The sequence below is a fragment of the Tinamus guttatus genome, unplaced genomic scaffold (genome assembly GCF_059628265.1).
Source record: "Tinamus guttatus ecotype Peru unplaced genomic scaffold, ASM5962826v1 Tinamus_guttatus_pri_ptg000244l, whole genome shotgun sequence".
In the NCBI taxonomy this organism is placed as follows: Eukaryota; Metazoa; Chordata; class Aves; order Tinamiformes; family Tinamidae; genus Tinamus; species Tinamus guttatus.
This window is the reverse complement of record NW_028288778.1, coordinates 1,280,232-1,307,979: the sequence shown is the minus strand read 5'-3', so window position 1 is coordinate 1,307,979 and position 27,748 is coordinate 1,280,232. Positions and strand designations below refer to the sequence as shown.

Sequence of the window (27,748 nt, the reverse complement as noted above, 5' to 3'; positions counted from 1 at the left end):
CTGACCTCTATTTTTCCTCGCGGGGTAACTCTCCTTTAACAAAAGCCTTCGCATCGTAACGCCAGCTCCACCGCAGCAGATTTCAAGGCACAAACACAAACCGAGGGGCCCCGGGGCACCCCCAGCCCCCCCGGGGCCCGGCTCGAGCCGCGCTCACGGCCGAGCCCTCGGGAAGCAGGGAGCAGCACGCGGCATTCCCGCTGGGAACGGCCGCAGCGCTCGCTTTCCGCAGGGCAGCACCAGCCGCTCTCCCAAAACACCCAAGCAAAATCTCTTTTTTTCTGAATTTCCACCTAGGTTTTCCTATTAGCAAACCACAGCTCTGCACCTGGCCGTTTCTGCCTCTGCTAACGTTACCAAGGAGCTGAGCTCTAACGCTGCATGGAAGCCGCAGCATCAACGTGTTCGAGCTTTCCTGCCCAAAAATCCCTCTTAGGTGCCATGGCTTTCAGCCACACCAATCACAGGGGCACAAAACCTTGCTAAGCTTGCACTTAGATAGATTTTTTTTTTTTTTAAGATATGCTGTAAGTGAAAAGAAAGATGACCACACTCTCCTAGAGGTAGGAGGATCCTCATTATTCAGCAGTCACCATTAGGAAGCTGCAAGTCTGCTGAGCAAACCGGCTCCGGAACAGCCTCCGCAGCAGTGTTAACTTTGGCCTCCCCCAAAGTCAGGGAAACAACTTGCACATTTGAAACACTATAAAAACCAGGGGGTTTATTAAAACTAAAGGCATTTCCTAAGATAATCTTGGTTCAGTTCTGTTCAGTTATTCCATTCTTTGGTTCGGTTATCCTTAGAAAGCTTAGCCTCAAGTTTCAGTAAATATCAGGAAAATATTAGCACACACCAACATGGACGCAAGCATTTGGTAGGTAATAACAGACGGACTTGCACAGAAGGGAGGCAAATATTTACCGATTCCATAGTTGAAAGCTGTCGTTAGCAGGACATGTATTAAAATCCAACAAAGGCGTGTCCCAAAAACGCTGTGTATCCTGAAAGAACAAAAATTAATGCATTAGAAAGTTAAAATATAATTTCATTTCAATCAAAACAAGCATACCGTATTTGAGCACCTGAAGGCCACTAAATACAAATCCTTGCCTAATGCAAAAGTAATCTGATAATGGGTCTGTACAAACATGGGGGAGAAAAAATGAATTTGTGGAAAGCTTAACAGGAAAGCCTCAGTGCTACAACCGAAGCCTGGTTGTTGATGACAGCTACATTTTAGCTGTCTCAAGGTTTCTGCAACTGAAGCTGTACAGCCATTTTATTTATTAAAAGAAAAAGGTCAGCCCGTCATCTCCACACACCTTGCTCTGAGAAATTGCTTCCATTACCCATGACAAAAACTTGGGATTTTTAAGCTCTGAGCGGCAGTTCACCTGTTTTTTGGTACTCTGCTCTCGATCTGCCCCTTTCTGAGGGTATTTTCCCATCAGTGAATGTGCACGGCCCGCGGGGCGGCGCGAGCTCCGGCCAGGAAACCGGTTCCCGCCCGAGGCCGCGGACACAACGGGCCGCCCCGCGCCGCGAGCCCGGAGCAACGCGGCTCGGCCGGAGCTCGCGGGAGCCGCGGACGGGTCCGGAGCAGCGGGAAGGCCGGCGGCGGCTCTGCGGGGCCAGGAGCGCTGGGCTGGCGCCCAAGGGAGGGGGTCAGACCACGTTTTGTGCCCCCCGCACACGGAACCGCCTCCAGGGACCGGCTCCACATCAGCACAGAGCTGTGGAGAGGGAAATCCTCCGTGTACGCTCCAAGGAAAAATGCAGAGCTCCCAGAAAATCGCATTAGACGCATAAAAGCGGTATCTGAGCTTCACCTGCGCTTCCACGGGGACTAGCCCAAAGCAGGAACCTTGTAAAGGCAGTTATGGGGCGCCGCGGCGCGAGGCCGCTCGCGCTCCCCTGCTCCATTCCCGCTCTCCCGGGGCCGCGCCGCCGTGCCCGGCGGGATGGCCGCTCCGGAACGCGGCTCCCGGCGCTGCCTCTTCCGCCCGGAGCGGCCAGCAGGCCCCGCGCTGTCCCGCGTCCCCTCACTGCTGTCCTAGGGACACTCCTCCCGTGAGCAGCTAAATCTGGACATCTGGTGCCAGCGGGATCATCCCAAGAGCCCCGACCCAGCAGCACCGCAGCGGGAGGTGGCGGCGGCACCGAGCGAAGCCGAGGGGACCAGGAGAGCCCGGCGACAGCCCCGGAGCTCCGGCTGCTCCAAGGGCTCCTGCTCTCTCGGACGAGGAATGGAAGGTCCCTGCCGGGGTGCAGGGAAGCGCTGGGAGCCGCTGCGGGAAGGAGCCCAGGAGGAGCGCGAGGAGAGGAAACCCTGCAGCAGGCGAGCGCTTTCAGACAAGCACAAGGGAAACTACTGAGCCATTTCTGTCATTTCTCATCAAAAAGAGCGAAGGAGGTAGTCATACAGCTACTGCATTTTTTTTTCCTTTTTTTTTTTTTCTTAAACTTTTTATGACCCCTGAGGCATGGAAGGGGCCCCAAGGGGTACCTGACCCACAGCGCCTCTTCCAGCACGGCTCCCCTGCCCGCTTCCCTTCTCCTCCGGACAAAAGCTGCAAGTTCAGAGTTATCCACTCAAGCAAACGGATCCACAAGTTTTCTTCCTCCTGGTTTAAGCCGAATTCCAACTGCCACATCTGCAAAATCAGCAGTGCTATTTACTATCAGTGACGACCCACGTTATTTGTAAACCAAACCTTTGTGGGAGCGTCGGGGACTCCTGTCCCACAGCACACCGACGCACAATTTTCCACATCTACTTACATCTGCTTCTCAAATTACATATATAGATATGTTTTATTTATTACTTAACTCACAGGCAAAAATATATATAAAGCACTGATAACACTGAGGTAGTTGCTGCATGTGAGTCAAGTAACTTGTGCAATTAAATGTAAAATTCTTAATGAAATTGTTCAAAGCGTATCAAATCACTAAACATCATGAAGCACGGCACAGACTCCAGCGCCGGACGCCCAGCGCGCAGATCATGGGCAAACCTGCCTGGTTTTGCGTATTTGCATCGCTCGTGTAACGTGCCAGGTGCGCAGAACCCAACATTTCAATGTAAAACCCCTACTTTGGAAAGCCTAAATTACGATTAATAATGTGCTACAAGTGTTTCCCCATGCCACTCTCTCAGCTTTAGCCCGATGGAAGGGGATGGCTCCAGCGCCGGCGCCGCTCCGCGCTCCGGCGCATCCCGAGCGGCGCCCGCAGACGCCATTTTGCAATGCAAAATGGCAGCCAGGAGCCTCCCCGCGCCACAAAATGGAGGTAGAAAGGCCGGTTAACAAGGCGCTCGGGAGCCCGGACTCGCCTTTGAAACAGCCTTGGAGTCTTTCAGAACTCGTGGTGCTTTATTTTGTGTTAGCGTGAAGTAATGTGGAAGCCTAAGCAGACACCCTTCCACTAGAGACGCCGCCTGCTTCAACCCTCGAGGTCCCCCCACCAACGCGCGGCCTCCCAAGGCGGCTGCTGCGTCCCCACCGATGGGTTATCGATCCTCCCGCCGCGCTCCCGGGCCGATTGCTACACTGCCCGGCTTTGAAACCCGCTCTGCAACGTCTGCTAGCGCACACCGAAGAGATCAGGAATTAAACAACCAACGTTCCTTTTAAAAAGGCATCCTTGCAGAGAGCAAGTGAGTATCTGAAGACAGAAAGCACCTCACCGCCACAAGACAAAACCAGAACACGCGGCTGTATTAAACACAGGCTGCTCGCATCGGAGCGGTTGTGTTGTGGTGACGGGGAACGCGAGTTCCTCCCAGGAGCGCGGCAGAAGGTGCCCTGCTAGACCCGTGTCAGCAAGAAAGAGAAAACGGGATCAGCTCCGTGCAGGAGACAGAGCCACATACGGGGGTTTCTGTGGAAAATGCGCTGAACATCCAACGGTTTCCAAATTCTAGACGTTCCTCGGTTCACCTGAAGGCAAGGGAAGGTTCTCCTCACAGCCTTCGTTCTGCAGGGCGCAGGGAAGGGCCCACACGCCGAAGCTTTAGTTTCACGCAGTTACGTGCGCGGGTTTTGGGCACCCAGAGAGGAGGCTGCGCCCTGCAGGCCCAGGCAGGGCGAGAAAGGAGATTTTAAGCCAAACGCAGAGGTTAAATAATGTGCACTTAAGGGAACTTGCGTCAGCCGGGCGGCTCACGCAGCCGTCCCCACGGGCACACGTGCCCAGCGCGAGGGAGCTGCAGCGGCGCTTGCTCGGGCATTGCCGGGGCGCTCCGACAAGAGCTGCAGAGCTTCCCGTTCACCGGGAGCTACGGAAAATAAAGCCAATACTGCAGCAGCGAGAGGCTCCCGGGCAAGCAGCCCCGGCGAGGAGCCGCGTCCTCCGCTCCTCCTTCCCCATCCCAAACACCAACCTCGGGATGCTCGGGGGCCAGCGCGGGACACTCCACACATCCAGTAAAACTCAGTTTGACAGCTGGAAGGATGAGGCAGAAAATATACCCTGGGTCTTAAAAACCCTTTCTCCTGCCCTGCAGATAAATATGCATGCCAAGATCTACATTGTAAGGCTTCCGTTGTCTTTGCCACTTCATAAAAATAAATAAAGTAACTTGATATGTTCCTCAAAAACAGAGAGGAACAAGATTTGATGTTGGCTGCAAAGCCCCACACTCACCCTGTTCTACCCAAAAGGAAGGGACAGATGTGGTTCCTGCATCACAGCTCATGAACTTAACTGTGCTTAAAGTGCTTTAATTGAAAGCCCGATTTGGACACACAGTCCGCGAGAAACCGAGGGCTGGCACTAGTCCAAAGTCAGGAACCACCGAGCTGTTTGGAGACCTCCAAGACTACTGCATCTGCGATGTCAAACAGCTAGTTTCAATATGTCTTAGATATTGCCCCAAATTTGTGCTTCTTTCCATCCGTTAAAGTACATTTATACTTGCATTGATGTACTGATTTGAGTCAAACTGAGCTTCCAGCACCAAATATTCCTGGGTGACCCTACAGAACTGCTGAATTCTATTGTTATCTACTTCTTAAATGCTCCAGACATTATACTTATAAGGAGAACGTGGAACGATGGTTGTGTACCGTACATTTTTATGCTTCCTTTTATAGAAGTAGGACTTTCTAAGTTCAAATGAAAATTCTGATACTCCTTTTAGTGCATCAAAAGATAGTTTAATGCAATTTAAATACAAAAATCAAGCAAGCACTGTATATATATATATATATATATATATATATATATTATATAAATAAATAAAGGACACATCACATACTACTGACTTTAACCCTTGCAAGCAGTTAAGCAATAAATTCCTGGAAATTACTGGACACTTCACTTGTCGTTGGTTTAGTTGGTTATCGGGTTTCCTTCTATCAGACTAAGATCTCCACTTCTGAAGTGTATCTCAAAATTACTAATCCCTAGAATTATGCAGCACCTCATTGCTCCTTCCTGGAAAGAGCAGTGAAGGCAGTTTGAAAGGCACTTGGGAGGGGGGAAAAAAGAAGAGAGAGAACTGGAGACGTCAGACAAGCCCCAGCCCTCAGCACAACCTGAAATCATGTAGTAATTCGTGTTTCTTCTTGGAGTGATACGGCAGAAGGGCAAAGCAAGCCCGAACAGTTTCCACTGAGCCAGATTTTTCAGTTCTAGGCACACAATTAAGAGTTACAGAAATACATAAACATGTTCTCTCATCTCTCTGCCTTCACCCTTACCACCCTTCTGTGGCTTCTCTGATGAGTGGAAAGTATTAAGTCAAAATACGGTTTCTGCAGTTTCCTTAACCAACCTTGGACTACAGCTCAAGGCTATAGTTTGCCTTTCTGTACGAGCAAGCAGAGACAAGACTCATCCCGTCAGTCTAGAGAACACGCCGTTTCTATGCTAGGGTTTAGTCTGCACAAACAATAATAATAAAAAAAACAACTCGCTCATTAAAAGAAGAAAAAAGATATCTTAAGTTAAACATAATCCGCGTTTGCTGGCAAATGAGTAATGTGAACTGCGCTAGAATATTTGCCTTCAGCAGCATTAACTTGCACTAAGTGGTCCCCAGTGCGGATGGGACGAGGGACGCCGAGGCACCCAGCCACCCCTCCGCTTCCAGGGGAGCCCTCGCCATCCCGGCGCTCCCTCGGGAAGCGCCGTTGACCCGCGAGGCTGCCGGGAGCCTCCTCCCAGCAGCCGCATGCGCCAGCACATGCCGCGCGTGCCGGACGCGGCCGTCACCGCGCTCGCAACGCCCCCGTCGCCGCCGATACCTGCAGCGCGCTTCGCTGGCGCGGGGAAACGCGCCGGCAGCGGCTCCTCCTCCACGCGGCCCGGCCTGCTCGGCCGCCGCACGCACAACTTGGTATCAGCACTTCCAGAACCCCCCAGCTGGTATTTCGGGCCGGAGTAAGCTGTTAATTCCTGAACCGTTTGACACAGATACAGAACGCACGAACGCGGCTTTCCAAAGCACAGCTTCTCCGCGACAATTTTCAGTTCCTGCATAACTGCGAAGAAATCGCAAATTCCAGATGTTAAATACTTGCCTGAGCCCCCTCCAAGAGGAAAATGCATCTCCAGACCCGTTATTCTATTGCCAGGCAATCACAGAGGTCTGTAACTTTTCTAAAGCACAAGTACACCCACGTACACGCAGACACGTAGAATAAGTGTCCCACGTAGTTCATATGGGAAACACTCTTTAAAAACATTTTCCAGAAAGAAACCTTCAGCTCACCAGAGAAGCCAACAGCAAAGAGGCTCAAGGTAGGAGGCCGAGACGACAAACGCTGTTCCTGGGCATCCAAACTCAAGTAACGCAGGAAGAGCAGCACTATCATAGACTCCAGCACAAGCGACATCCCGGATATTGACAAATTAGAAAGGTTAATAGGAAACCTAGAAGAAATTAATCAAGTGCTGGAAAACTCAGCTGCAGAAATTGAAGTTTTTAAACAAGGATAAGTCAGCAGACTGGACGGGTCTCTCCAGGCACCCATAAAACCTGCAGCAGATCCATCCAGCAAGAGAGGTTAGATACCCGTTTCACTAGCTTACATCTATCCTAACTCATTCTGGAGATTTACCTGCTGCACTGGCAAAAAACAAAACTAAAAAACAGTGATCTTGGGGAATTGCTACCATTTGAGAGCTAAAAATATACACGATGGAGGAGATGCCAGGAGCCTGTCAAAAGGATGTTCAACAGTGACTTCTGCAGATGAAGAGCCCCAGTCTGTGGCAGGTCAGAAGAAAAGAAACGCCAACGGCCCCGCTGCGGAGCCGCGGTGCAGCCGTGCCGGACACGGCGACGCTCCGCGCCGGCCCGCGGCCCCCGCCGGGCACAGGCTGCGGCGTTAGAGCCCCGTTGGAGCGGGGCAGCAGCTTCGTCGTGTCGAAGAGCGTCTGCAGCAGGTCCAGGGAGGGGATCCTGACCCTCTGCTCAGCCCTGGTGAGGCCACATCTGGAGTATTGTGTCCAGTTCTGGGCTCCACAGGACAAGAGGGATGTGGAGCTGCTGGAGAGAGTCCAGCGCAGGGCTACGAGGATGATCAGGGGCCTGGAACATCTGCCCTATGAGGAGAGGCTGAGGGAGCTGGGCCTGTTCAGCCTGGAGAAGAGAAGGCTGAGAGGGGACCTGAGCAGTGTCTAGAAGTACCTCAAGGAAGGCCATGAGGAGGATGGGGCGGCCTCTTTTCAGTGGTGGCCACCAACAGAACTAGAGGAAATGGCCACAAACTGAAGCACCAAAAGTTCTGCAGGAACTTAAGGAAAAGCTTCTTACCAGTAAGGGTGCCAGAGCACTGGAACAGGCTGCCCAGAGAGGTTGTGGAGTCTCCTTCTCTGGAGATCTTCAAACCCGCTTGGACGCAGTCCTGTGCCACGTGCTCTAGGTGACCCTGCGTGTGCAGGGGTTGGACTGGATGGTCTCTAGAGGTCCCTTCCAACCTTCAGCATTCTGTGCTTCTGTGACTGGAGGGCCAGGCTCCCCCTTGGCCCTCCTGCCCGCCCAACGCACTCACCAAACCCAGGACATTCCCCATGACTTAGTCCACCCACATTCCTTTGGCCGGTTCTTTAAAGCGAAGGAGCAGGGGTTAAAAACACGGCCTGGCAGGGAAGGGATCCCCCTCCGTAAGCACCATCCTGCATCGCCCCTTACTCCCTGCTCCAACGCACGGAGAAGACAGCGAGCGCTCGCCAGGCGGAGCGGGGAAAGGAGGGAGCCACAGACAGACACATTTGTCACCTCTTGCAGTCTCAGATATTCGCAATCATGCAATTTGGTGGCAAATTGGATACAGGTTGCTATTAATAACTGAACTATTTCCTTTCCTTTCTGGAAGCTGATTTGTGGGGAGGATGCAGGCAGCGCGTCTCCAAAAGGCTCTAAGGAGCCAAGGCGGAGGGAGGCAGCGCTCGGCCTCCCCGACACGGTGCGACCGTCCCCAGGACACGCGCGTGGGGCTCAGCCCTGGGGACAGGAGGACGCAGGGCTCGCTCGAAGGCTCCCAACGGACAGGCGCGTTCACGGGAACGGTTACACGGCCCCCATGAGCCGGGAAGCCCTTGGAAATCAATGCAGAAAATGCGCTTGGGAGAAGGTGCTCGAGTTTCTACGGTGGCGGCAGGCGCTCGCAGTCACCTAAATTACACAGGGGGACAAGGCTTTGAGGAAGCACCCCCCGACTCCGCAAGGAGCCCTTGCCATTGCCTAGGGCCCGGCACGGTACAGGGAGCACAGAAAGGGATTCTTTACAGAAATACCCCATAAATCCAAGGGGTCGACAGCCTCCACGGAGCGTTCCTCCTCCCGTTCCGAGCTCTGAGCAGGTTTAAGGAGCAGTTGGCGCCACGCAGGAGCTCGCTGCCCTCCCGCTGCGCGCGGGCACCTCCGGGGCTGTCCCCACGCAGTCCCTGGTGCCGCCCCGGGCCGCGGCACGTGCGGGCAAGGGGCAGAGCTCCCTGCCCGCCACAGGCACCGCGCGCAGGGCGGCCGGAGGGCAAAGGGACAAGAGCCGGGATGGAACCGGCCTCCCTTGATCCTCGGCCAAACGGCCTCCCATAAACCCGGGCAGCTCCCAGAGCCAACGCCAACCTCGACTGCGCTACACTTTAGGTTATAAAATCATATTTAGCCCCATATTTGAAGTGCTCTTTCCTCTGCTGGTGGCTAAAAACAATTCCTTTGTCATCAACTCTTGCTTCAGCAAGCTGACGTGACGTTTTTAACTCGGGAAATAAGGTAATTACGGTTCAAGGTAAACAACTACAGCCGTGCATCAGAAACGGTTTCTAATTTTAAGCCCGAGTCCCTCTAATACCAGGGGTACTTTAAGGAAAGCCTCCTGGGGAGCTGCCCACTAACACCAGCTGGGAGAGAGCAGAGCTAATGGGCGTTTGCTGCGAGCCCTTCTGCAGCCTGGAATTCACCCGGGCCACGAACAGCGAGAATTCAAGTCAGGGCCTGCTGCTGGAGCCACAGCCCGAGCCGTGCAACGCAGAGCGGCAAGGCGACCTGCAGCCGCAGCGCTGCGCCCAGAGCGGCCCTCGCGCTACCCGCGAGCGGCTTGGAAACCGCCGGGGCCAGCGGAGCCCTGCGGCAACCAGCACGGCTGCCACGGAGCCCTGCGGCCCACAGACAGCACAGCCCTGCAGCCCCCAGCATGGACACTGCAGCTCTGCAGCCTGCAGACAGTGCAGCCCTGCAGCAACAATCACGGCCGCTGCAGCCCTGCAGCCCGCGGACACCGCAGCCCTGCAGCCCCCAGCACGGCCGCCGCGGCTCCGGCCGCCCCGCACGCCCGTGGGGACGAGCGCAGCACATTGTCTACCTAAAAGCTGAATCACGACACGCAGCGGTAGCAATAACCCTAAGTACTGCTCCTAGGTGTTAGACTGGTCGGCTCTCATTTTTCTACCTCATTAAAAGAAAAGGGGAAGTGCTAAATTACAGGCAGGCGAGCACGGCTGAGCGCAGGAACGCGGCCGGCCGAGCGGGCAGCGCGCGCTCCGGCCATTCCGCCTGCGGTGGATCCGCTGCAGCGGAATCACGCAGCGACGCTCGTGCGAACGGGGACAGACGGCTCCTCAATGGCATCACGAGGAGCTTTCAACCCGCTCTGCCCCGCTTCTGCTGCCGTTGCCAGCCAGGGAACTCCAAGCAGGAGGACTCCACCCCATTTGCTCTGTTCGGAGAGGCAAAATAGTATTTGGGATTTTTGCTTCCACTCTTCCTATTTATTCCCAGCGTAGCTCATCTCATAAGACAAGAGGAACCATCAGGATCACCACGCCGGTGTTCACGGCTGTCACCGGGACACAACCCGTGCAAAGCGGAGCAGAGGCCAAGGAGGGGAAGGAGCAGGAGGCCGTGGGGCTCTGCGGCCCGCGGGGAATCGCGGTTTTCAGGCAGGTAACGCGCGGGCTGTGGGGCCAAACCCAGCGCAAACAGGTGACCCCTTCAATAGCTTCAGAGTGAAGTTTTAGAAGGAGGCAAATTCCTCCTTGCTGCCTGCGCCGGCAGAGCCGCTCGGTTTCTTTGCTTACCCGATGAATGTTTAACAGAATAATCAGGTAGCAGAGTGTGCTCGGTGAACCCCAGCGAGCAGCGGAGCCACCGCGCGCGGTGCTCCGGGCGCACGGCCGCGCTCACGCTGCAGCCCCCACTGCGCTCTGGGGGGAGAAACAAATAAATAAATAAAAAGCCACTCTCCAAGATTAGCTCAATTAGCTGCCTCGGACCTGGAAAGGAGTCAAAGAACTTAAGGAACTTATGCTGTCTTCAAGTCAGCTGTCATATACGCTCATAGATAGGCTACAGGGTCATGCTTTTTTAAAAGCAAGTTTAACAGACCGCCCAGTTACGCTCTATCGACGCAAAGTCACCCCTTGGCTTGAAACCCTGCCAAAAGAGCAATCAGCAACGCTGCCTTCCCTCTGCACGACGCGCTTCCCTCGAGAGCTGGAAAAGCAGCTCAGCACCAGCCCAAACACTTATTTCCTGATGTTTTACTACATTGTTCCATATTTTAATCTTCGCTCTAAAGTGAAACACTTCCAACTCACAAAGCCTTTGGTTTGGAACACTGGATTTTGAGGTAGGTGAAGCTAAACAACATTGGAATAAAATTCAGACAAAATTTGTGAGCTACAAAAGAAAAAGTGTTTGTTATTTCATAAATCACCTGCAGGCCTGAACGCCCTGTTTGCTCCCTAGCAATGCTGGCGTTTCCCGGGAACATAAAACCCCCTTTAAAGAGGTGCACGCGAGCACTCAGGTTTGCCACTAAGGAACAATAAACAGTTGCTGGGAATGCTTAGGCACAACGCACGGAAAAACAGGAAACATGTAAAAAGCCCACGCAAGGTCCAAAAGAAACAATTCTGATCACAGCCAGCCATTTCTTTAGAGGCTTTTTTTAAATGAAGACAGACCTGACTGTGAATTACTTCTGAACTGCAGAAAAGCAGCCTGGCCCCAAGGGCGGCAGAGCGAGCGGCAGAAGGGAGGCGGGTGGGATGTGCCGGAGCGGAGCAGAGCGAGGGGCCCGTGGCTCCCGACCCGGCTCCCGAGCACTCCCGATCCAACTCCCGGCTCCGGAGTGCGGGGCCCGCGGCTCCCGACCCGGCTCCAAGCGCGGGGCACAGGACTCCCAGCCCGGAGCACCTCAGCAGGAGCCACCGCGGGTCCGGACGCCCTCCCTGGCGCCCTCGGCACAGTCCCACGCGCTGCACTGCGCTTACGCGCCACGGAAAACTCGGATTGGAATCTCCCCATGCTTGTGCACCGCACAAAGGTTTTATTACAAAGCTCACGAGCTTCACAGGAGCAAAGTTGTACTGAAATACGGTGTGTAGGTATGACAAAAATAAAGCCTGATTCAGCCCTGCCTTTCTCCTCATCCCTACCTCCTCTGAATGCTTTACATAGGATGTCATCATTATTTGTTTATACCCCATTACAGGAAAATGGTTGGTTTCTTAATACTTCATTGCAGAACAAAATGTTACTCAATTTATTTCATAAAATAGCAAGAAATAATAGCGAGAACATATGCACCTAAAAGCATCCACATGCTAGAAAAATCACGAATTACATATCAGACAGTTGGCCACTAACCACAGAGAAAGGCAAAGAAGAACCAACATACAAGTTTTCTTAACGTACTAAAGCAAAATTAAAAATTCATTTTGAGCAATCTGGTTCGGGAAGCCAGTGAAATCCATGTCTCTGTGCTACAGTTTAAGGTTTCTGCCATAAAAGTACACAGGCTAAAAAAAACCCTGATGTGGTTTTCCCTTCGTTAGCTCATCCTGTTAAGCAAAAATGAATCATTGCCAGATGGGGAGCTCGGTTGGAACTGCTGCCACGGCACCACCACGATCCCTGTGCTCCCGGCAGCGGGAAGGCAGGAATCCGGCACCACACGCTGCTGTCCCGGGCACCCAAACACCCCGTCCCCGAGCAGAGACGCCCAGGGCAGAGGGGAGAGCGGCCAGGGCGGCAGCTCCCTGCAGGACAGGGTAGAGCCCACGGCCGCGCTCCCGTCCCCGTCCCGGCCGCAGGGTGACAGGGAGGGACGGCCCCAAAACGCCCGTGGCCTGGGGGGCTTCCCCGGCCAGCGACGGGGACGCACGTGGTCGCCCTCCCATCCGCACCTTGGCTGCCCGGGCTCCATCGGGGAGCAAACGGCACGGAAAGGCAGAGGAACGGCACGGAAAGGCAGAGCCCAGGAGCGCCGGGTGGCAGCGACCGCCACCAAACCCCGCCGTGCCCTCCTGCCCGGCGGCAGCGGGAACGGGCACCGGCTGCGGGCACCTTCCCGAACGCAAGGCAACCTCCGCGCTTCAACACTCGGATTGAAACACTCTCATTCTCATGCTTCAAAAGTTACAAAGCTTAAACTGAACAATATAGCGCAGGAAAGAGCATTCCTAGTTAGGCTGTTATTGCAAATGAGGTGAAAATTGAAAACGAAGCCTAACTCGCGTTGGATTTCAGTAAATCTACCCATTGCAGAATCATCACAATGCACTGGCAGCTCTAACGGACAAACTTCTGCAGAAGAGAAAAGCACGCTTGATAACTCTGAATATTAATCCGAGGAACCACAGGCATCTCCCAGTTTATATAAATAAAGCGCTTCCTGCGAATAATGATGGTTCCTTCAGCGCGAGCTGCAGCACATTAACAGAGGTCCATTATAAAGGCAACGCATAACCTAGCTCTGTTAGTAGTCCCTGCCACATCGGACTGCGTTTCTATAGCAACCAGGGAGGAAAATATAAAGCAAATTACAGTTAAATGAAAATTATTCTCCATGACAATATATGTAAATGCAGCAACACTCGCAAGGCCATTCCAGATAAAATGTTTATATTCGCACATGTTGATAAAAATAGGTAAAATGTTAGATGTAGCAGCTAATAGATGGCCCAAAGATAAGGATCGTAGTTTTGCTTTCAAGTTTTGATATATTTAGAATTAAATTATTCAAGCTCACGGAACAGCAAGCAAATAACCTTAACAAGGTATTTGCACATTTATCTACAGTATACATTCCTCAAGAAATAGTTTTGCAGCAGATACAACATCCCCGCTTTGAACGCGGTGATCCCTTAATTTTCATGGCCGCAGACAAAGAGCACATTTATACCCCTGCATCCCCGGGGAAAATGTTTTAAACAAGAGGCTAAGTCACTGTGAATATTTATAGAGATCTCACCGAAACGGGAATAGGGACTTACTTTCACCAGCTATAACCTCCTGAAAACTGCAAAGTGTTTTATACCTCGGAATTTGCAGCCTCTGTAACGAGGAGACTCTCATGCTTCACTACAGCTCAACACAGCCCAGGTCAAGGAGACTATACTGTCACATAATTTTGCAAAAAGCCGCAATTAAGGCTTAAAAAAACCCATCCCATTCTTCCACCATGACTGCTTAGCCTAAACAGTGCTCATTTTAGGTGATACATCTCCGTTTTTAAATATCTTCTGAAACATTAATAAAGTTAATTGCAATGGGACTCATTCACGAGGCAGCCATTTATTTATTTTTCAATTCACTTGGCTCATACCCCAAAGACAGGCCTGAAATAAGAAAGTAGGTTACAGACTGACTTACAGGCTCTTTTCTACTCTGAAGCGCCACGTTTTAAGGACGGTTTAAAATACCGCACTGGGGAAAAAGAGCCCCCTTCTCAACCGCATCTCCCCGTTCCCGTGCCAAGTTCCTTTCCCAGGGAAAGGGCCTGGCTGTTCCGCGAGCGGCACAGGTGCAGGCTGCCCTGGGAAGGCGCGGGCCGAACACAAGGCACATTTAGGAGCGGGCCGCGCGCGCCGGAGCACACAGGACGGCATTGAGCGCGCGGGCGCGCTCCCTACGTGCTCCCGCCGAGCGCCGCGGCCGCCTCCGGAGCCGCACTTGAACCGGGAGGATCGTAACTTTTTATGATAGTGGGAAAGCGGCAATATTCTGCCCAAGTTCACTCCACCCTCCACATAAAACTGCTCGCAGGTTCAGCCATAAAGCAAACTGCCTTCTTTGAAGTTTGACTCGAAGCCTTGCGTGTATTATAATGCGAGCAGAAAAAAAAAAAAAGGCTGGGTATTAACATTTTACATAACCACAGTCATGGAAAGCATCATTTGTTAATCATTTGCTGCAGCTGCTGAGAAAAACAAGTTAGGTCAGAAAGCACGGGGGTAGCCCAAAGCTCTGCAGGTCGGCCCGGGCTGCCCGCACGCACCGCGGTCCCGGCACACGGAACGGGCTGCCGGGGCCTCCCGCTGCTCTGCGGGGACGTTCCCGCCGCTCCAGCACCGCGACGACGCTACCCCAGCACGAGGAGGAGCTCCGTGCAGCGCCAACGGCTGCAGGGCCCACGCCAAGGAGGGGGGAAGGCTGCGAACCAACGTGCAGCAGCATGGCGGGCTGCTCCTCCTGGAGCTCCTCGCTGCGCCGGGCGGAGGCTCCTTTCCCAAAGGGGCTTCCAGAGCCTGCGGGGAGCGCGCAGGGCGGTACGTGCAGCGCCCAGGGCAGGCGGCGCAGACGCAGCGCGGGAGGCCCCGGGAGGCGCTTCCTGCCGCCGCATCCTGCGGCGGGGCCGGCCGTGCCCCTCGCAGCGCGGCCGCTCCACGCGCCGAGGGCGCTTCGACGAGCGCAGCGCCGCAGAGCAGGGCCACCGCAGCCTCCCGGGAACCCAGGGGACCCACCAGGAGGACGACGGCAAATCCCAACTCCCTGCACGGCTCCACGGGGGTAAATTCTTCCTGCAGTTATCCCGGCGACGTTAGAGCGAAGCCATCCTCGCTGCCGGCGGAAGATCCTTCCCCTCTCAGTGCTGCTGCAGCTTTATTCCATTTTCAAGCAGTTTCCTCCCACCACGGGAGGAGGAAAAGAAAAAAAAATACAAGAAAGGCCCAGATCTTGAGAGGGTGTCAGAAGTGCAGGATGAGCTCAGATAAAAGGAGAAAGGCAGGAAACATCCAGAGGCAGAAAAGCTAAAATTAGAGATGAGAATGGCAGGCACAGAGGCCCCCAGGAGGAAGCCCAGGACGAGGGCAGAAAGCCCGGAAGAATCTCCAGGATGGAGGATGAGACTCCCAGGAAGGGAGACGACAGGCAAAAAGGAGAAGAAACGTTATGGCGAGTGGAGTGGGGGAAACGAATGGACAGCAGAGACCGCATAGGTAAACTCAGCGTTTCCAGACTACAACCTGTAGCTTTCTAACTAAAAAGCAGCACTCAGCACGCTAGGAAAAAGCCACGGAGTTGACTTCTCGTCTGATCTTTTCTCCTCTGGATGAGGCAGCTGGGCTCTCACCGCAGAACACGTTCAACACCCAGCTCCAGCGCTAATCACAGGGGAAGGCAGCTGAATTCACCAACACACCCACAACACAGGGCAGCTCGGAGCAGTGAGGGCACCTCGGATCCCAGCTCCAAACTCGAGAGCCTTCTGGGCTGCTGGCAAAACCGAGTCCTGCAAACAGGGCAGAGACCTGCACAATCCCGGAGCGGTGGCCAAACAGCTGCAGAGCAAGGCAGGAGCTGGAGCAGACACCACGGCCAGCAGCTCTGCTAATTCGCTCCAGAAAATGGCCTGCTCTGTATGGAATAGCAGGTGCCTTCAGCTTTAGGGGAGAATAATACAGGAGGCTGAAAAATGGGAAGCTGTCTTAAATTTAGCCACTGTTAATGGGTGTGAGAACTCTTGATGCCACAGAGTTGTATTTCAATCCACTCTGCTTCACAGTCAGTGGAGGAAAGGACGGAAATCGCGTGCGTCCCTCTAGTTATGCGGGTTGTCACCATGGATCAAACATTCCCCGGATCCGATGCTCTCCGAGCAGATTTGGCTCTGCTAGGATCAAACGAGAGCGACTTGGCCCTGCCGTGGCAAAGCACAAGGAGGGCTGGAGCCCTCGGAGGGACACGTGGACGCGAAAGCGGCCTCGGGCACAGCCGCTCCATTCGGTTAAGTCCCGAGACCTTTCGAGCTGACACAGGAAAGTGCACGAGCCGGAGTCAAAAGTCCACCTCCAAAGAGCGAGGGTTTCGCTTTCAAGGCTGCTTCGCGCGTTCAGCTCCCGCAGCCTGCTCGGCCTCACGTAAAAAGCCCCGGCCCTGCTCACTGTAGCCCTCCTGTCTGCCTTGGATAAACATATCTCCCTGTGCCGAGCTGCAAGATGAAACCAAGGAGACAGCGAGCTGTGGGAAGGAGCCAAGGACTGCAGCTAGAGCACAGGCTCCCACAGTGGCATTTAAACTAGCGCAGCAGTCACGAGCAGGATGTTTGTTCCCCCCGCGCACACCCCTTCCCGCATCCACCTGCATCTCCTCCTCACAGCGGCACGGCTGAGCTCACGCAGGAACCCGAGGACTCGGCACCGCGGCGCTTCACTCCAAGGCTTCCCATGGGGCGTTCGGAGGCGCCGCAGAGTGTCCCAGGCCTCCCGCCCCGGCCATCGCTCCGCACGCGGAGCCCGCGGGACCAAGTGGAAAGTGAACTCCAGAGCGCGCCGCTTTCCCGGGGCTTTCCCGGCCACAACCAGCCGGATTATCGGAGCCGTTACCATCCTGGTGCAGGAGGCAGTTATCGGGAGCCCATTCCCAAGGCGGGACCTTCTTGGAACTTTATCTCGCCTCCTCTTGGAGCTTAAACAACCTGTGAAGGCCCCAGCTACTCGCTGGCAGTTCGGAGATCCTGGTACAACTTGTTTACGCAGGCCAGGTCATGGGATAGGCGGGAAGGTGGAAGCAGGATACAGTTTTTACTGCTCTGAACTCCTGCCCACATAAGCTGATAACGCTTTGTGCACTAATTCACCCTGGAAAAGCTTGCATGCGTGCTTTATTTAAAACAAAGATGCATACAGAACTGGAGTTAAGGATCTTATACGTTAATAATGAAGTTCCCATTCAGGCAATTTTCTTTTTATGTCACTTTTTAAAAACTTTCCTCCAGCAGAGTTCCTAATTACGCATACTTTCATTTCACTGCAAGACACTCAAAGCAGCTCGGTATTTTCGAAAACGCAGCTCTTGCTGTACAGGATGCCAAACCTTCAGGGACAGCTTGTTACCTCTGAACTGCGGTTAATTTTTTAGAAGCTAACATTTCCCTTCTTTTGCCACATTTTGTGATAAAATTTTTAACGCTTTCATGCTACTGCAAAAGCAAATGTTTTTACATCTTCTCTATGCTGTAAAATTGCCAGTCACCTCAGGAAAATTACAGAGGCAGCTCCCTCCCAAAGCTCTGCTTCCCGCCCGGGTTACCCAAATCCATGACCCACCCGGCAGGGCCACCAGGTGGGACCCTGAACCCCGCATCGGGGCTGGGGCCACCTTAACACTTTCACCGGAGCAGATTAGAGGCAATTAAAGAGGAAGGAAGATGCTTCCTCACTGCTCACATGGAAGAGAAAGGTCAGGTTTCTCAACACGTACAGGAGAAAGCTGCTGCTTATAATCATTTTCCTACCCATTCTATTTTCAAAGTCTTTCTTAAGCTTTTATTGATAAAGATTGAGGGATTAAGGTAGGAGCCCAGCCCGAGCACTCTTGCACCTGATCAGGATCTCCAAGAGCAGAACCCATTTAATGTTTCAGCATTTCCTAAAACACTGACTGCTGTATCTTTGGTTTACTAATACAAAGACAATATAGGATCAATATTTTGCTCCGGTGGAAGCTTTATTCCAGAATACTCATCAGAGGGTTTGGTTTCCGTAGCCGAGGCGGGGGGTTTTTCAGAGGATAAATAATTCACTGCGCGAACGCCAAGGGCAGCGCTGCGCACGGGAGCCACGCTCGCATCCATATGGCGGGGACAATGCACACACTAATGTATGCTCCACATCACCACCCTGACAGCGGCTTCAACCCTGACCTAGAAAAAGCAGCACTTTCTGCTGGCTCCAGCAGCTCATTCACTCGCAGGCCTCGCTACCCCGCGACACCGAGGGTTATTGCGCGGTTTTTGTTTACTCCGCGTTGTTGTCTCCTCATTCCTAGGCCCAACGCACGGCGTTTTTGGCCTCTGTTCACCGCACCACATTGCGAGGAGCAGAACGACTCGAGACCGAGAGGAGCGCGACCCGAAAGCGAAAACTCCCCGCGGCGGCGCGGGCCTGAGAACCCTGCTCAGCCCCGCGCGCCGCTTCCCACCGGCACCGCGAGCGCCGGGAAAGCCCGGGCGGCTTCTCACGTGGAAAGGGCAGCACGGGAAGGAGCGCCGAGACGCCTGCACCGGGCACCCGAGCTGCTCCCCGGCACCACCGGGACGGCGCAGGGCACAGGGCTCCGTCCCGGAGCGCCAGCGGCCACCAGGCCTCAAACCGGCACCGGCCCGAAGGCGGCACCGGTCCCGGCCACGCCGTCCAGGCCCCAGGCTCACGTCGAAGCCACCGGCCTGCCCTGCCACCCCATCCCAACACCCATTTCATAGTTTCTCTACGTACTTCCCCCACATGGTGGTATTAAAGAACCGAAGGGAAGAATCGTGGAGCACAAACGATCTGCTATAATTAACCGGACCTTCCAATAGGATTAGTTCCTTTTTGACCCCAATTACTCCTTCAGTTTATTAAAGAGAACTCAAATACACAGAAATGTTAACACCCTAAAGAGTCATATAAACAGAAAAGAGTCTGAGGGCACCATTATAAACAGACTTAATGGAACTCGGCGATTGGAAATGGATCTTGAAAGCTGTCAGATCAAAGCAAGATCTTTCTTGTCTAAGGATTGCATTACCCTTGGAGCCACAGAGCTAATACCATCTATAAAAATATTTTGCTCAAATAAGTTAAGAAACAGCAGCGTTTCATCTGTCAAAAGGTGCGAGTCTTTTATGGGATTAGCCATTTCACAGAGAGCGCAGGAATTAGAGCAGGTTTTTCAAAGCGGGGCCGCCGGAGCCCCCGCGCCTGCGCGCGCCGGCCACGTTCCCGGCGGATTTTTTCCCGACAGATTTTTTCCCCTGCCATTAGCATCTAAGCTGCTTTTTCCTTTGTGTGTTGCATGCTCGTAAAGGATGACGATTTGGCATCACCCACAACTAGTCACGGGTGAAGCTAACACCACCACTCAGGTTCACACTAATTAATATTTTAAATACGCAAGAGTCGCATAGGAAAATATATCAGAAAGCACCAGTTTTCATGTGGGAAAGCTTGAAATTCCAGGTGCTGTTGAATATACTAAAAAATGGCCTCCAGAGCCTGCGCTCCGAGCGCTGCTTCCCGCTTCCCAGCGGGATCCCCAAGCCAGGGCTCCGCGTTCTGGACCTCGCAGCTCCGCAGGCCCGTCCAGCTTGGGATGCTCACGGATTCACACAACCCACTCCGCACGCTCTCCTTTACCCCTTATGCGAGGGTTGTTTTTTATTACCGTGCATCAGTGACATACAAGTTACATAACACTTGGCTGAGAACCTAAGGGCTTTGTACCCGCAGAAAAAAAAAAAGCAACTCCTGCCTCGAATCTGTCTTACAGGAAAGGAAAAAAACTGTTTAAAAGCTGCACACAAGTCATTCCTGTAAAGCATCATGCAGGCTGTTTAAATTAGATGCACAGGGTGAAACTAAATGCAAGTTTATCGTGGAACACTAAAACCTTTGCTATGGAAACACCAGTTTCTCTCTACAGTCTTTTACAACTGAAATTCATATAATTCTTGCTCATGACGGGGGTAGCAGACAAGCTGCCTTTCCTAGACCCTTGTTAAGTAAATACAATTAGAAGAACAACCACCGTGTACGTATTTCCAAGTGTTATTTGGTTTGCTGTGCTGGAAGAGCACTGGAACCTGTCACTACTTGCTATGCATCTGCCACCATAATATCTTAATACCAAGAAAGAATTTCAATCCATAATGCAGACTGTCAAGCCTGAATTTCAGGTAGTCCAAACAGAGTAGAGGAAGGAGGAAGGGGGGATAACCCCACAAGAAAGCTGCCACTGGATAATTCTAGAAAATCTAATTAACCAACCCTGGCCCTACAAATTTTCTTTCCTTTGAGAAGGATTTGTTCGCCAAGTAATTAGAGTGTCTCTCTTCTGGAAGCTCCAGTCCTCGGCGTGCATATTTTCCCCAAAACAAAGCCACAAGGATGCGTGTTTACAGAAGAGCTGTGCGTGGCTTGGAAACGCTGCAGTTTTTCCACAGTAGCTCAAGGTTCTTCCTAGTTCAGCTCAGCCACCGCGCAGAGCTGGAAGGGAACCCAACATTCCATGGCGGGGGCCCCCAAAAGCAGTTATCCCACCTCCATTCCTGTGCCTGGGCACGTTATTAGAGTGCTGCTGTGTTTCCCTTTGGGAAAAAGCAGGAGCAGGGGGAAAATTTAGTATTTCTGCCTGTGTCCAAAGGCCACAACATAGAGACAAAGGCAAGGGCGCAGATTAGACACAGAAACGACAGAGTTGTCAGGACCCTTCCTTTGAAGTCTGTGCAGGAAACAGCGTCACGGCGCAGCCATGTTGCAATTACCCAGTCGGAGCGAGCACGGGCAGGCGCGCGGGGCGGGCGCCGCCGCGGTATCGATCCCCGCGACCAGCCGCGCTGACCCCAGAGAAACACGTTTGTCTGCCCCGCCGAGCGGCGCGCGGCACCGGAACCCGCTGCCGCCCGCGCCCGAGCGGGGCCGCGCCGAGGCGATTAAAACAGGCAGAAAATCAAACAACCCAAACAGGTTGTCTGCCACACACGGAGGGAGGAACAGACTCTGGCGCTTTGCTGCAGGGGCCGGGGGCTTGGTGCTTTTTTTTTTTTTTACGCTTCCTTCCTCCATCCAAAACCAATATTCACATTGGACCTTCTGTATTTTCAGGCCTGAGAAAATTGCTATTACAACATCACCAAAACAAAAAGCAGCACGCACAAACAAATCACTTCAGCGCTGGAGCCGCGTTTTTACGAAATGGAGACGAGGACAAGAGTTCGCTTCTAAAAGCGGACGCCGAGGGGGACGGTGAAGCCACCCCTGCGCGCCGGGCGCCGCTCCAAGCGGCGCGGGGGAACAAAGCGGCGCGGGGCGGCCGCGCGCGGGGCCGTTTCGCAAGGCGAAGCCCCGCGCCGACGCGGGCGGCGGCTGCAGGTGATGCAAGCCCCGGCCTGCCCCACAGCGCAGGTTCCCACAGCCGGGCCCAGCCCGCGCTGCCGCGGAGGCGCCCGGGCAGGCGGGCTCGGCCCGGCCGCCGCGGCCCCCGCAACGGGCGAGGGGGGAAGCCGGGAGCCCCTCGGCGCGGCGGGAAGGCCGCGGCGGCTCCGCGCCGTCGCAAACGCCTTTCGGGAGCCTCCCAGCTGCAGGCGGCTGCAGACGAGAGCCACGAGCGCACGCCCACACAAACAGGCCACCAGCGACCGCGCTCTGCCCGGGCGAAGAAAACAGGTCACGCGGCTCCGGCGGCCGCGTTTCATAAGCGCCTTAAGCCCCGGCGCCGGAGAATTCCCCTGCGCGGCGCAGGGCTCACCGCGGACGCGCCGGGGCTTCGCGAGCGCTTCGACCGCGGGCCGCTCGGCCCTCGGAAAGCGCTCCCGGCGACGCGCCGGGAAACGCGCCTGTGAAAACGCCAACTTTTCCTTTTTAAGTTAATCAAGCCGAATATCTCGTTCCTGGTAGAGCGCACGCAAAAGCGCGGATCAATGTCAGCTGAAAACACGCAAGAGTTAATCTCCTTTTTCCCTCCTGATGACTCCACGGAATGTTTTTCCCCAGGAAAAAAAAAAAAAAGGCGGGGGGGGAATAATTGAAGGGATTATATAAATGCTCCATCTGACAAGCACACCAGCGAAAAATAAAACGCGCTCAGCTGCAAGCTCCTTTTGGCTCTGCAGGATCTGGAGGCAGCAGCCACAAAGCGGCGGGGCGGCGAGGCTCGCTGCGAGCCACAACAAAATGGTCTGTGCCCGGGTCCAGGAGCCATCTCGGGAGGCAGCTCTGCCCCGGGCCGGGGAAGGCCCGTTCCCGGGCTCAGCGCGGCCTGACGGAGGCCGAACCGGGCCAAGGGGGGCGGCTGCACGGCCCGAGCGTCGGGGCAGGGATCGGGGCCTCCCGCGCACAAAGCGGCTCCGGGGGAGGCTGCGACGCGGGGCCGCCGCGGGTGGAGGCCGTGGAGGGGATAAAGGAGCGCGGGGCGGGCGGCCCGGCCTGCTGCGCGCACCGGCGCTGACGCCTACCCGAGATGATGAAATGGGAAACGGAAATTACCATTTCGGACAACTCGGGTCTTTTTTTTAAATATATATATATAGATATAAATACACACGTACACGGTTCCTCCTAACCGAGCGCGGCCGCCCCTTCCTCGCCCCGGTGCGCAAGGGGCGGGGGGGAGGAGAACGAGGCGCCCCCCCAGCTGCGGCGGAGCCCCCCCCTCCAATCACGGGGGGGGCGGGACCCCCGCAACCCCCCCCCAGACAGCACCCGTACCCCTCCCCCCCCCCCCCCCGCCGCGCTACCGGCGGCCCCCTCCGCCCCCGCGCAGGCCCCGCCGCCGCCGCCCCTTACCGGCGCTCCGGGCTCCGCGGTGCCGAGGGCAGCGTCGCAGCGGCGGCGCCGCCGCACAGGGCGCGGACAGCGGCGGCGCTAGCGCGGGCAGCGGCGGCGGCGCGTCCCGGCCGCGCGCTCCATGGCCCCGCCGCGCTCGGCCCCGGCTCCGGCGCTGCCGCCCGCCCCGCCGCCGCCGCTGAGACAGCGCCGCTCATTGGCCCGCCGCGTCGGCGCGCCCCATTGGCCGAGCGCGCGGCCCGCGCCGCCGTGACGTCAGCGCGTCCGCGGCGGGGGGGGGAGGGGAGCAAAACAACGCGCTGCGGCGCCCCCCCCATCACAGCCACCGCGCGCGGGGCACGACGGGAGCGGGGGCGGCGCGCGGCGGGGGAACCCCGAGCGCGGCCGCCATTGGCCAGCGCGCGCGGACGACGTGGCGCGCGATTGGTTGGCGGGCGGCGCTCACGTGAGCGGCGGCGCTTCCGGGGCGGGGCCGAAGTGTGAGGCGCCGCGCGCTGCAGCCCCGCGGCCGCGATCCCGGCAGGCCCCGCGCCGCCTCGCTCGGGGCTTCCGGCCTTGTTCCCGGCTCCGTTTCCTCCCCGTTTCCAGCCCCGTTCCCCGTGCACCGCCCTAAGCGTCCCCAAGCGTCCCTAAGCGTCGCACAGAGGCTCCCCCCGCGCTGCTCGCACCTCGGGGTCGCCGCGAGGCCCGGCGAGGGTGGCGGCACGGGCCGTGCTGGGCCTCGTAGCTCCGCAGCGGGACAGAAGCTCGGGTCCCACAGCTCCAACAGCCGAGCTGCAGGAGGGGGGGTAGCCGTTACACTAGGGCAAGGGGAACCGGCCTCGATTGCACCGGGGGAGGCTCGAGTTGGGTATTAGGGGAAAAATCTCCACGGATGGAGTGGGGCAGCCCTGCAACAGGCTGCCCAGGGCAGCGGTGGAACCTCCGTTGCCAACGGTGCTCAAGAAGGAAGTGGATGAGACACCTGGGGACACGGGTTGGCAGGCAGGGCACCCAGGGGCTGATGCTTGGGCTCGACCTCGAGGTCTTTTCCAACCATGATGATTCTGTGTTTGCAGATCTGACAGGGAGCTCTAGCGTTAAAGCCCCGTTATGTCCCCAAGGTGACTGTCGCAGTGTCCCCAAGGAAGGCTCCGCAAGGAGGGCGAAAGCAGCACACGGAGCCGCCTCCCTGCCGGAGCCCTGGGCCGGGGGGCGGCCGAGACGCCGCGTTCCCCTCGGCCACGGGAGCAGGGAGCCCGTGGGGCAGCAGCTCCGCGTTAACCACGAGGGATCTGACCGGAGCGGCTCTGCTCTCCCACCCCCTCCCCGGAGCGCGGCCTGCCGCTTCCCCGGCATCTCAATCCAATGCTGGATCACGCACTTGGCAGCCCGGCCGAGGGGATTGTCCTCGTGCTGAGGATGCCCAGAGCCCCCCAGGAGGAGAAATCTCTTTGCTGGGTTCAGCGGTGATAAGGAAGTCACAGGGGCCTGTGTCCGACTTCACTGTTAAATAACAGCGTGAGGGAGATTTATTCTGAGCCTGTTAAGCTGGTCCTCTGTTCTACGTAGGCTTAGGCTTCTTATCTCTACCCATCTTCCTCCCCCGTAAGACCTCCTAAACCAGGCAAAACAAAGGGGGTTTTGGGGTATTTGCTTGTCCGCCCTGTCACTAAGCTTCCTGTCACACTGCGCTGAAAACCCTGCAAACGAGTGTCTGCCTCTGCTGCCTCCGAGTTGGGACATTAAAGGGAAAACACGGTTTTCATTTCCTAAATATAGTTGGCTGTAACTACTTCCTTGACAGCCTTGAATGTCATCCAGGTCAAAGATCCAGCGAGGGAGGAAGTTAAAGCCTTTCTGTGTCATCCTGACCTTCGTATCTGAACGCGAGAGCAGGGGATATGGGCTGGTTTCAGAGGGGGACATTAAAAGTGCTGTGAGGGAAAGCGAACAGCGGGGAAGGAAGAGAAATAGCGAGTTGGGGATGGTTCCGCTGCTGTTCTAGATGAATTTCCTGCTATAGGTTCTTTTATGTTATACCTGTGCTGTATGTTTCTTGCCTTTCTTACCCTGCAGCTGCAGGTGGTGCGCATTTAGATGACTAAGGTTGACTATGTGCAACTTTACTGGCTTTTGCTCCTTGCAGCTTAGATGCAGTACTTAAGAGAAAAAAATACAATAAATAAATAAAACATGTAAAATGTTTGGGACCCTTTTGTTTTCCTTCACAAGGGGTTTATTAGCTCTCAAAGCCTCAAATGAGCCAGGCATTTTGGTGCTAAGGAGGAAGGAGAACGCTGTGGGAGGGCAGGGAAATGGGGCTGCTTGGGGAACGTGCTGCGAGGCCTGTTTGTGTCTCTCACGGAGGAGCAGAAGGACACGGATGTCGGGAAGGAGCTCGGGGCCCTGCTCCTGGCTCTGCTGCTCCTCGTCTCGCTGGGGTGGCAGCTCCGTAGCCGCTCGCTGCCGCCGCCGCCTCGGGGTAACGGGACCCCTCCAAGTGCCTAAACTGCAGCTCGACAGCAAGTTTCTCGTACGGAACCGTCCTGTCAAAGTCTGCAGAGTGCACAGACCTGGTGGGTGCAGGTCTGCGCTGAATCGCCTCCATCAGGCTATAAAGTTGGGCATCTATTTTTAACAGTGTATTAAACAGTCCGTGATCTATGACTACTACAGTGGCAAAGCCCGTGGGATCAGCCAGGGCAGTATCAAAGAGGCCAAGAGAATAAAACTGCCCAAGGGCTTGATTAGGGCTTAACTTTAAGCTCAGCTCATGCGGCCGTTGCCCCTGTTAGTGTTCTGGAGAGGGGCTTTGGCTGACGAGGAGGAGCGCAGCCGATGCTCTGGGTGCTGCAGCCGCATCCAAGCCAGCCCTTCTGCATACGAAGCCATTAAAACACACCGGGTTTCCAGCCGCTTTACCAGTGCGGCGGCTGTTCACAGCTCTGCAGGGAAGAGGGCATTAACCGAGGAGGCTGAAGACCAGAACGGGCCCCACGCGGGGCCTCGGCCGGGGCGGAGCAGCCGCCCACGGCGCAGCCCTTGGTGGCCGCGGGACGGCCGTGCGGCTCCGCGCGCTCCGTTTCCAGCCTGCTCGCGGGCGCGCGGGGCGCAGAGTGACAGCTGCTCCCGCGGAGCTTCCCGATATCCTCCGCTCCCAGGATTAGAGGCGGCTCCAGCTGCGGCGCCGCGGCTGCCCGGGGCTCGCGCGGAGCCGCGCGCGGCCTCTGACGCAGGAGCTTCTCCCCTCCCGTGCCCGGCCCCTCGTCCCTGCCAGGGCCCTTGGAGCGAGGCCCGGCAGCCTCATGCCTGGGGCCATCTGTCACCTGCCTGTCTCAAAGCCGCCCTGCCCGCCCTCCACAGCCGTCCGGAGGACGGAAGCTCCCGCCGCAGCCCCCGTGTCCGTGGAGGAGCCGCTCCGGGGCCGAGCTATCCTGCAGGCCCTGCAGTGCATGGGGAGCCGCTGCAGGAGCAGCAGTGCCGCGGCCCCGGGGCGCTGCTGCGGGGTCCAGGCACGTCCTTGCAGCAGCCTTCCCTGGGCACGTGGCCTTGCTGTGCTGAAGGGGGCACCCAGCCCCCTTGCTGTCCCCAAGGAAGTCCCCCAAATCACCTAGTTTAGCGGCAGAGACACCCCGAGGGCTCTGCTAGTCCCAGCTGCGCCGCCGTGTCCCGGGCCTGCACAGCCCCCTGCACAGCAGCCCTGGCTCACAGGGCCATGCAGGCGAGCAGCAGGGCAGAGCTATTTTTTTCCATCTGTTTAAGAAGTCTGAAGTTACCTTCGAGCCGCTTCGGCTTTACATTTAGTCCTTTGATTCATTATTGATGTAAAGGCTGTGCATGGCGCAATGGAAACTCAATTCCAGGTATCCAATCACGCGGTTTGCGAAGGGAAGCGCTGCCTTGGAATGAGGCTGAGCTGAGCTGGGGCGGGAGGGGAGCGGGTTGCAACGGCTCCCTGAGACCGGGGAGCAAAACAGGATCGGCAGGACTCGCACAGGGAGCACGGAGACGGGAATGCTCGGACAGGACGGGGGCTGCGCCGCCCGCGAGGGCTGTTTTCTCTCAGGCTGATAGACACAGGCTGGGGCTGCTAATGCCGCTTCCTGTCCATAACCTACTCAGGAGATAAACCAGGGATTTTAGCGGCCAATCCGGCACCTCTCCCCAGTAGTAAATACACGTGGCATTAGTGAGTGATGTCATGGCTGGAGCGCGTCCCAGCGAGGCCAAGCCGGGATCAGGTTATATCTGTCTCCTGGAACGCTGGCTCGCTCCCAGAGGAGCATATTGGCGGTGCAAGGGCAGGGGCTGGGCCACCTTCCCCAAGGTCACGGCTCGCACACACGCAGGGGACGGCGCTCGTCCCCCGCGCGGCCGGCAGCCACGGCGCTCCGCTCCGCACACGGTGCCGCTCGGAAGGGCCCCGGCGCCGCTCCGGCACCAGGAGCTGCTCCAAGGCACCGTGCGAGGGGCGGAACGGGAACGGGTCGGCTCCAGCGCCCGCTGTGTTTGTAAACAAGCAGCTCCGGGCGGTTCTGCCAGGCGTTCCGTACGGAGCGGCTGGCTGCTGCACGCACCTGAACGCTGCCGCCAGCAGCTCCACGCAAACCGCTCCGCTGGACAGCAGCCGGGCGCTGGACCCATCCGGCTTCCTTGTCCCTTGTCATTAAATGGGTGCAATTTGGTCTTCACTAGAGCTGGAGCAAAACTGTAACGCAGATGGCATGAAACTCAGCTGGCTCTGTCAGAGCAGCCTGG

At 55.9% G+C, this 27,748-nt stretch overlaps 1 protein-coding gene across 1 annotated transcript in view; it reads right to left on the bottom strand.

The window, feature by feature from the left end:
• ANKRD11 (ankyrin repeat domain 11) overlaps positions 1 to 23,024 on the bottom strand; it is an 82,409-nt gene extending 59,385 nt beyond the window's left edge. Inside the window, 2 exon segments of the mRNA XM_088526229.1 lie at positions 923 to 1,002; positions 23,009 to 23,024. The gene's annotated coding sequence lies outside the window, so the exon portion shown is untranslated.
• Positions 23,025 to 27,748: the final 4,724 nt, after the last annotated feature.